Source organism: Malus domestica, chromosome 01, assembly GCF_042453785.1.
Source record: "Malus domestica chromosome 01, GDT2T_hap1".
NCBI lineage: Eukaryota > Viridiplantae > Streptophyta > Magnoliopsida > Rosales > Rosaceae > Malus > Malus domestica.
In genome coordinates, this window is record NC_091661.1 from 7597430 (window position 1) to 7607328 (window position 9899).

Here is a 9899-nt window from a genome sequence, read left to right on the forward strand (position 1 = left end):
GCAGCTCCTCCTGAGCTCATCACCTAGTGACACCGAAATAGAGTCGTCTCTAGCCTTCACAAGATGGCAACTCCTCCTGAACACTTCACCTTGTGGCATCGAGACCATCACCAACAAATGCAAAATGATATGATGATAATGATCAAATTAAATCTGGATTCAACGACCAGTCAGTTTCTCCAGTCAAATAGTTGAAAGAATAAACTGACAAGAATAAAACAAAAAAGGTCATTTAAATATTTGAAACTTGAAGAACTTGATCACAAAATTAAAACAAAACCATGAATAACAATACAACCCTATTCTGCAGTGATTGGGCGTTTAATGCATGAAAATGGTTTTATGGCTAAGGTTTCTAATGAAGAACACAAGATGCAACCCAAGGTTTTAAAAACTCTTTGAAAATGTAACATTTCCTAGCCAAAACAATTGAGCATAAAGAAGATTTAGGCAAGCATTTTCAGAGATTTATAAATATTCAAAGAAGAATTTTACCCCAAAAAAAATGCTTGATGCTCCTAGAGAGATCTAAGATGGAGAGGAAAACAAACCCTCTCAAAATTATAAATTTTCTCTCCAAAAACAAAATGAGCTGGACACCAACGAGAAATTCTGATAAGACAAGGTCACTAGTCAAAATGCATCAATATGTTAAACATGAAATGCATATCCATGAACAAACCTTTTGAGGTGATGTGCCACAACCTGGATGTGAATTTTTCCAACAATAGCAACCATTTTTGCAAAGTATGTCCTAAAACTAATTTTGTGCAAGTGTGATACATATTACAATGTTGACAAGGAAAGCCAAACCTAAAAGTTTAAAATTCACAATTACAATAAATAAGGTTTAAATTATGATCGATAATCTTAATTGGTTTCCTTTGTTTTTTTATAGGCTTGTATGATGCAGAAGAAGGACGACTACCTCACCAACCTTTCCCATTAACAATTGGACATGCCAATAGGGGACATGCCAATAGAGGAACTGACACCTGATTCATAGGTGCCTATAGTTGCTGATGGACGGGGTTGGGCGACGAAAATGCAATAAAGTTCGTGTTGGAAATGTACCTTAAGGCCAATCATATGATGATAATTTACAGACATTTCACATGTTAAACTAATCTAGTTTAATATAAAGGGCAAAGATTATTGTTTAAAGTCATCTCATATAAATGTTATATGCTTAAACGATAAGTCCAAGGAATATGTAATTGGGAGAATGCGATCTAAAGAAGTTAGATTCATGAGACCATTCTCTTTCGTATACATATCCTAAACGTTCTTGATCATAGGATTGTCAATTGGGCATCAACAGTCTCTTAAGATCAGTACATGTTATGTCTTCTCTTAGAGAGAGTGACTAGTCTCGAGTCAATGGTGTGACTGACACCAAGAAAAGCGTGTAGGTGCTCAATAGAGAATGAGTCCACTGAACACGATCAACAAGGAGTTCTCATACTCATGTCACATGAAAACTCATGGTTGGGATAATGCAAAATAGTCCTTTGACCTGAGGCATCATAGTTGTCTTATGGTTAGGTCCTTGATCTTTAACTATGTCAAAGTCACTCCGTTAAAAGGTGTCCACGACATAGTTAGGGTTAAACCACTTAGCCATGGAGGCAAGTGAATGCACAACAAGGGATCTCTAACTTTCAAACCATTTGAGGGAGAATACTCTATGATATGATTAGGAATCTCTGGCCAGAGTATGAATGAGATTTAGGAATTTGTTCCAAATCACATTCAAGGTAATCATATAAGTAAGAGAATCACATTGGATAGTAGACATGAATAAACCATCAAATCAAACAATGTGGTCAAGAGTATTGTATTAGAGAAAGATTGTATTGCATTGTAATCCCAAACTGAATAGGTTCTCCATCTTTTCTGATTAGCTTGGGTAGCCATGACATACTGCTTGGTGTCACTCATGGTTTGTGGAAACCCTAAAGGTGTATAATCACTAAAGGAAGAATTGAAAAGTAAGTTTCAACTCACAATCGATTTGAAGAGTTCTAATCGCCCACTGACTCGCTAAAAGGAACCTAATAGATCGTACACCGTGTAAGGTAGAGATTGAAGAAACAACGAAGATGAGTAAGAATAATTAAATGGTTTAATTATTTATGGCTAGGATAATTAATATGTTAATTAATCAAACGAATAAGTTAGTTTTAGATCGCGGGTTAGTTTTGGGCCTCAAGGCCCAATGGGCTTCGAATGTCAAGTCCAATAACTCAAGTTGTATGATAACTTGAAAACACAAAGGGCATGAAAGCCCAATAAACCCACATGGATAGCCATAGAGAGTGTGAGGGAGAATTGGTTTTAATTTCAATTATGCCACTCAATTTAAGTTGCTATAGAAAGGAAATTATAACCCATTCCCTCGTTAAGGGGTTTTCTAGAGAGAAAAGAGAAAAACACAAAAAACTCTCTCTTCTCTTAGGAGGCCAGCCACCCTAGGAAGAATGGACTAGCATCCATCTCTTCCTAGGTCACTCATCTCTTCCTCAGTGCTCTCCTTGGTGTGGAAACTTAGAGGTTCCCTTTCTTGAGAACTTGGAGAATCCATTCCTTCATCCATATCCAAGAAGTCATGGAGCCAAGAAGCAAAGTTCCTCCATCCACATCCATGGAGCCAAGGAGCAAGGAGACTAAGGAAAGAAGGCCCTCACATGGGTGAATATCCTTTGCTAAGCAAAGAGGTGCTTCAAAGGTATAAAATTTTCTCAACTCTTTTCTTTAAGATTTGACTTGAGTCTTGGTTCACGACAACTACTAGGCCTTGAATTTCATGGGTAAAGTTTTGTTTTTGAGTGCATACAAGCATGATTCTGCCTTTAATTGTTAATTGCATGCATAGATGTTGCTTAAATGAACTTGTTTTCACAAATTATTCCTTCAGTTCGTGGCCTAGGAGTTGGTCAAGTTTGGAAACTTAGGATGTCTTCTTCTCCAGCGAGCTCTAATCTTTCGACCAAGACTGACTCCAGCCTTCAGTAGGTGGAGATGGAGTTAGCGCGCCAAAAAGAAGAAGCGGTGTGCCTGGCACAAGCCATTGCTTGCATCTAAGAATTAACGCACATGTACGCCACTATAGTAGCCCAATCCTTATAAGCTTATGGCATACGGATTCTCGAGCCCCCAGCCGACCTTCAAGAGCCATTCCCCTAGTCACCTCAGCACCCACTTGAGGAGTTTACGTTTATTTGTTTAATTTTTTTAATATAATTGTACGAACAATTTTATTTTGAATGTAATTAAATAATTTTTTTTAAAGTTATTACAAATTATAGCTTTCCAAATGAATATAATTAGAATTAAATAAATTATTTATTCTAAATATTTTTTTTTAATATTTTTAAAAAATTAAAAAAAATGTTAACTCAACGAACTCTTCTGTCGAGCAAACATTATATATATATATATATATATATTTTTTTTTTTTTTTTTTTTTTTTTTTCTTCGTCGAGTCAAGTTTATAACATTTTTTAATTCTGCATTAGTTGAAGAAATAATCTTGTCTGGCATGATGGTTTTGTTGGGTCAATTCGGTTAATGCACATTTGCTTGACAACTTTATTCATCGGCCAAACTCCCTTTGGCCAGACGGAATAGTTTTTGCATCATGTCAGACTTTGAGTGACGGGTTTTGGCCGGCTAATTTTTCCTAATGAACCTCCGTCAGCTTAAGTTTATGGCGACGAAAGCAGTTTTGAGCCGACAAAACTTTTCTATGTGGCGAGGTGTTTTATTTGTAGTGATATGAGTAGGATATTTTTGTATGTGATGTGAAAGTGGAAATTAACTTGAAATTAAAATTGACATTGAATTTTTTTAAGTTGGAACCTATTCTCACCCCTTCTAGGTTAGATTAGTACCATCCTAGAACTTTACTAGTTTATGTGAACATAGGATTTCCTTCCTCTATCATGCTTGATACTTTCGTTAGAGTATTCTCCTTCTCTTACCGAAGGTTAGAGATCCCATGTTGTACTCATATGCCTCTGTGAACAAGTTAAGCACCACAAAAAATGCATGGAAAATGCTATGGTGGAGTGTGGTTGTGTTGCATCATCAAATAGCCATTGTCATAATCGCTAAATAATTGTGGTGTCTCAGGTCAAATGATTACTTTCATTATTGCAATTCTTAGAGTTTCTTGCTACCTTTAAAAATCTATGCAATAACTCTTGATTTATTGTGTTCAGTGAACTTACTCTCTATTGAGTACCTAAGCACTTATATTAGTATCTACACACGAATGGCTAAGGCTAGCCATCCTCTCAATTTAGTGGACACAATGCCAACCAGTCTTTCTTATTTATGTGTGCATTTGATAATACTGTAACTAAGAACCATCTAGGATATGATAGTGGATAAAAGGTCTCTCCAATCTAACTTCTTTAGATTACTTCATTTATTCATCATCCATGTACTCACTGTTCACATGTTATTGTGATAATACTGTACCATTTGTAATTTGAGTTTGCTTATTCTCAGCTGTCCTGTAATATTATATCCCTATATATCTTAAGCTTAATCTGATTGCCCCCATAACCATAACCGATCATGTCCTATGTATATAATTTGATCGATGTTGAGGACAAGAAAGGCCCACCAAGTAGGATTAACACCACCGCGTCCCACGTGATTTTCGTACACAAGATTGTTCATCTTCTTATCTGAAAACGATCTCAGTCCCACCAGTGTTTCGGTTTATCCCTTCATTATTTAATGCATGGTCTCCTCCAGATTAATATCATCTTAAGGTGTATTAGACAGATATGTTTGTGTAAAAATTGTTTTCTTTTAATTTCTCTTCTCTTAAGGTGTAAATTTGGAAAAAAACAAACTTATATTAGATTAAAGTTGGTTGGATTCAATTAAATATCAGTCGATTATTATGATTTGATCAGTTTGATTTGGATATTCAACCCTACTAATCTGATTAAAAACGCATATAGGCGGACCCTTATGCACACACATGCATATGACACTCTAGCACCTGCACCAAATGTGCGTGGTGTGTAAATAATGCAGTCTGCTCTTCAAGCAAATTTCTGTCCATTTGTGATTAGTGGTTACAATATTTTGGGAAATTTGAAAAAGTAACTAAAATTTGGACGCCACATAGAATTATAGCCACTATTTTATGTCTATGATAATTATAATCATAATTTGATATGACAGTACTAATAAACCCATACTGGGACGCCTAAACCCTATACTGGGTCTCTTGAATATTTCCCGTACTGGGCCTACTGTCAAACCCCTCCATTTCCTACACTCTTCTTCTATTATCCAGTATATATATGTTTATAGATATAGAGTGTGTGTGTGTGTGTGTGTATAAAATCAAAGAACACGAAAACTGAACAGAATCCAGTAGACTAAAACCCTAAAATTTAATCAGAGTACTGAATCTCCAAAGCAAAATTTGAATCTAAAAACGAAGGAGCAAAAACCCTTTAAAGCTGAAATCTGTGTGAGGTTTTTCTGCTACGCTGGTGATTGAAAAACTAGTGAGAAGATCTGTACAGTGTTTGGGGTACAGGAATCCACCGGCAAAGCTGCTATCTTTGGGTTGGATTTGTGAAATGAGGAATTTTTTAGTCATCATGGATAATTAGTACTTTTATATCCTTTTTTTTTATATAATTATCACCAACTATAAGTTTCAAATTTTGGTTCTTTTTCCAAATTTTCCCCAATATTTCCTTTTATTTCTGATACTCTACTTAATAGAAGTTGTCAGCTTGATAAACTCTTCCCTGGTTATTATGCTGGAAAAATATATATGTGGCCTACAAATCTCGTTGGGCAAATTAGGATGTTCCCCGGTCTTATTTTTCAGAACAATGCAACATCTAAATCCTAATGAAGAAAATGAAGCAGCTAGCATTAGCAAGCTGCAAACTGAAGATATGCAATACAACCAGGCCCATCTATTGAGGTAGATGACCGAAACTTATACATTGCAAAAGAGCAAGTTGATCAACTGTTTCATTCACCACGAATAAATCTCTAACAACCCAAATTTAAGATCTGTTGTCTGGTAACGTACAATGGACTGACACCGGCAAACACAACGACACGGAGGCCACCAAATAACAAATAATATTTGTTGTCTGATACTATTTGTGTAGTTGTAGTAATATACGTTAATTGCAAGGATTGAGGAGGCACAGGACTGGTAGCAAGCGCTTCTCCAATCGGACCTTGAGGAGAGGGTTAATTTTTTTTGCTGATATTTCTGGGGTGGGGCTCTTCCTTTGTGGTTACTCCTTCTGTGGGATATTATGACAAGGATTAGTGAGACCCATGTCCTTTTGTAATGTTTTGTAATTTCTCCTCTTTTAATGAACTCCATTATTTTGCGATATAGAAACAAAATTCTCTAACGATCCAAAAGCTAGTTAGTTTGGAGAAAAATTCTCATATAAGTAGAGAGATTATGTAGCATGTATTTATTGGATGAATGATGAAAACAAAAACAAAAAACAAAATTCTCTAACGATCCAAAAGCTAGTTATTTTGGAGATAAATTCTCATGTAAGTAGAGATATTAAGTAGCAAGTATTTATTGGATGAATGATGCACTTTTGGAACACTTGGGAAGTATTTATTGGATGGATGATGCAACTAGGATTATGTATTGGTTACAAAAGTTTATCTCCCATTTCAAGTCTTAGTATTGTTAACTTAAATTGAGAAGTGTCCCTATAACCTATATAAGAAAAGGCAAGTAAGACCTTGTCACACTTGGTGTGGTGAAGTGACCTTCACGAGGGTGCTTCCGTCAAGGGTGGATAGACGAAGCAACCTGCAAGGTGTAGAGTAAGTAACAAAGGGCACTGATGCAGTACCGGCCTAAGAGCCTCTTATTTTTAAATTAGTAAAGTATGTTTAAGGCATCATGTGGGTGAGTTTAGTGGTAGAAAAGTGTTGAAAATTAATTAACGATTACTCCTAGAGTTTACCTTTTTATTGAGGCAAAGTTGGAGTTACTTTACAGAGATGGCCAATGTGGGATTAAATGAACTTAATGTGGTGTCGCCACTTGTCGCAATGTGATTGGTCTCCAAGTTATAGGACAATCTCCCATTGGGTATGGGGATAACCAATGAGTAGCTGCACATGGCATTGCACCACTTGTTTTGGGTCAGGTTGGCTTGTGTGCTTCGGAAAGAGTGCATCAGTAGGGTCCTTTTGGCGAGTTCATGATGCTTGACAATTGACCGGTACTTAGTGGTTTCAGAGTCAATATAATATGGTACAAAATACATGATTCATTATTATAGACCTGATGTTGAAGAATCAACAAATGAGTTGTGGTTAGGGGTGAAATGCCACTCGAACCCAGAACTAGTTGGTTTTCCTCGAAATGCATTAAAACGCAACAATTTATTGAACATCTAGGGGTAAGCACTGTTTGGGTGCGGGCCGCGAGAGCAGTAGCAAATAGAGGAAAACTCTAAATACTAGATATGACCTCAAAACAACAGGGATCAAGGTCGGCCAGTGAAAAGATGGGGGATAAACTTCATTGCCGAGAGGGAAATAGCCCGAATCACTAGCTAAGGCTCCTAAATGACCGCTCAGTGGTAAAGGAGGTAGGGGTGCAGAGACAGCCAGGAGGTTTTCCTAGAAACAGCCACCCTTGAAAGAATGTGTAATAGCTCATTGATTGAGAGCTCTTGTGCAGAAGATGAACGGGGCTAAGCGATTTGCCAAAGCAATGGTATGTAAAATTGCATCGGTAGGGGAGCGTTCCGTCTAGAAAAACCACCCCCGCGAGCAACGGTGGATGAAGTAGAAGCGAGAATGTCGGCTTGACTAATGCAAACATTGGTGAGAATCCAATGCCCCAAAAACCTAAGGGTTCCTCCATCATAAAAATTTAAAATTCTATTTGTAGTTTTCAATTTCAAAAATCATTTTGTATAACATTACCAAACAAGCCCTAATTATCATCAATTCATGTTTTTAATTATTACGTACTTTTTCTTCAATTTCTGTTTAAATAGAAAAGAAGAGTTTAATAATTATGGCACGAAACAACTCTTGTAAGTAGCTAGCTAGTTGCCATACTGATGCATATGACAAGACTATAATATTAACCCTTTTCAGATCATTAATTAATTGAAGGGTGTTTGTCGAACAAGGATGCTAATATATCTTTTCGACACCAGACAGCAGGAGACATGGATATAGACTCCAGAAGGCCTTATGCTCACGTAGAGTTAAGCGTAGAGGAAGAAACTACTACGTACAAAACTTACGTGGCATGAAGTCCATCACAACAATGTCTTAGTAGAAAGAATCGACGTACGTACAGTACCCTCCATCGGTCTATAAAGACCCTTAGCCATCAAGACAATCTCCAAGCAGATTGAGAGAGAGCAAAACATTAGTTGATCAAAATCAATTCGTACTGCTGTCTGTACTAGCTTGCTTAGCTGAAAGCAGCAGTAGTGCTCTTTAATTCCTATCGATGGCCGCAATTCCATGCAAGCACCTTGTTGTTGTGGCTTTCTTCTTGCTTTGTTTCGTCTCTATCACAGCTCAAGGTACGTAAATTGTATACATCAAATATTTCTTAATAAAATTTTGTGTATAAATCTTAAATCTCTTGGACAATTTGCTTTATAGTACTATAAATATATTCAAGCATTAATGTGTTGTAATTTGCTGCAGGAAGGAGTTTGGGACTGGTTAGTAAGAGAGCTGGTGATGCTTATCAGAAGAATGAGGATGATCAAGCAGTAGTACTGCAGGATGAGATTAATGATTTACTGGCTATGGATTACACTCCAGCAAGAAAAAAGCCTCCAATCCATAACTAAATTAATATAGCAGTTTTTCCAAAGAAAGGTAAAAGTAGTATTAGTTTAGGTAAAGAAGAAAACAAAACAAAACAAAAGTGAGTATAAGTCTAGTCTCTATCCATGTATAGGGTTTAGATAAAGGTTTTCTGTAGTTAAATACCAAGCTTGCTTTATTATATTCAGTCAATTGTTACAGTTGTATCGTTATCTTGTTTTTCTTCTTCTTTTCGACACAAGCAAAATATGGTCCATGTATATCAGTACCTAGTTAAAAGCATTTGAATACTTATGAGCACCACTAAATGAACACAACTTTTTTCAAATCTGAACAATATTAAGTTCCAAAAGAGGAAAAACATTTCCCAAGCTTTGCTAAACGTAAACAGACTCCTCAAAAGAGTCTGGGTCCGCGGTCTCCAAATTTTGTTTTCTAATGATATAGGACAGGTGTCAACAACATCGAAATTTTTTTCTTCCGAAAAATTTCGATCTTGTTGACACCTATCCTATATCATTAAACACACCCTTTAGGTCTCGTTTGGTTGACTGGAATGTTAGAAAGGGAATGTGATTTGGACTCTTTTCCTAAACTATCTTGGAATGCAATGATTTTAAAAATTCCATTTTAGCGTTCGGAATGAGCATAGGATGCATATAATGGGCTTTGATAAAAACTTTGTCCGGGATTTCAACCCGGTCAAATGAAAAAAGAGCGTCTCACACCAAATAAAATTAAGAATTACTATTCTCAAAGATAAGGTCTAGAATTACATCAGGAGATTCCTCAAACCATATAGGAGATATCGCAACTCAGACTCATCCATGCTAATCGGTGCGCCACCTTGTTAGTCTCCCGTCTACTAAATACGATCTTCCACTTGGGCATTGAATGAATAATCAAATGAGTGTCATTTAGAATATTTCCAAGGGGCGAGGAATCATCTTGACCATCATGTTGTAGGGCTGCCATGATGAGCAGCGCATCACCTTCAAAAACATGTCCTGAAGCTGCTTCTCCTTGACCAAAAGTGTCGCGTCTCGTGATGCCAAAGTCTC

At 36.7% G+C, this 9899-nt stretch overlaps 1 long non-coding RNA gene across 1 annotated transcript; it reads left to right on the top strand.

Moving 5' to 3' along the window:
• Positions 1-8399: 8399 nt before the first annotated feature.
• On the top strand, positions 8400-9128 carry LOC139196527 (uncharacterized). Its single transcript, XR_011581535.1, has 2 exons — positions 8400-8585; positions 8713-9128. It is a non-coding gene; the product is annotated as an uncharacterized lncRNA (long non-coding RNA).
• Positions 9129-9899: the final 771 nt, after the last annotated feature.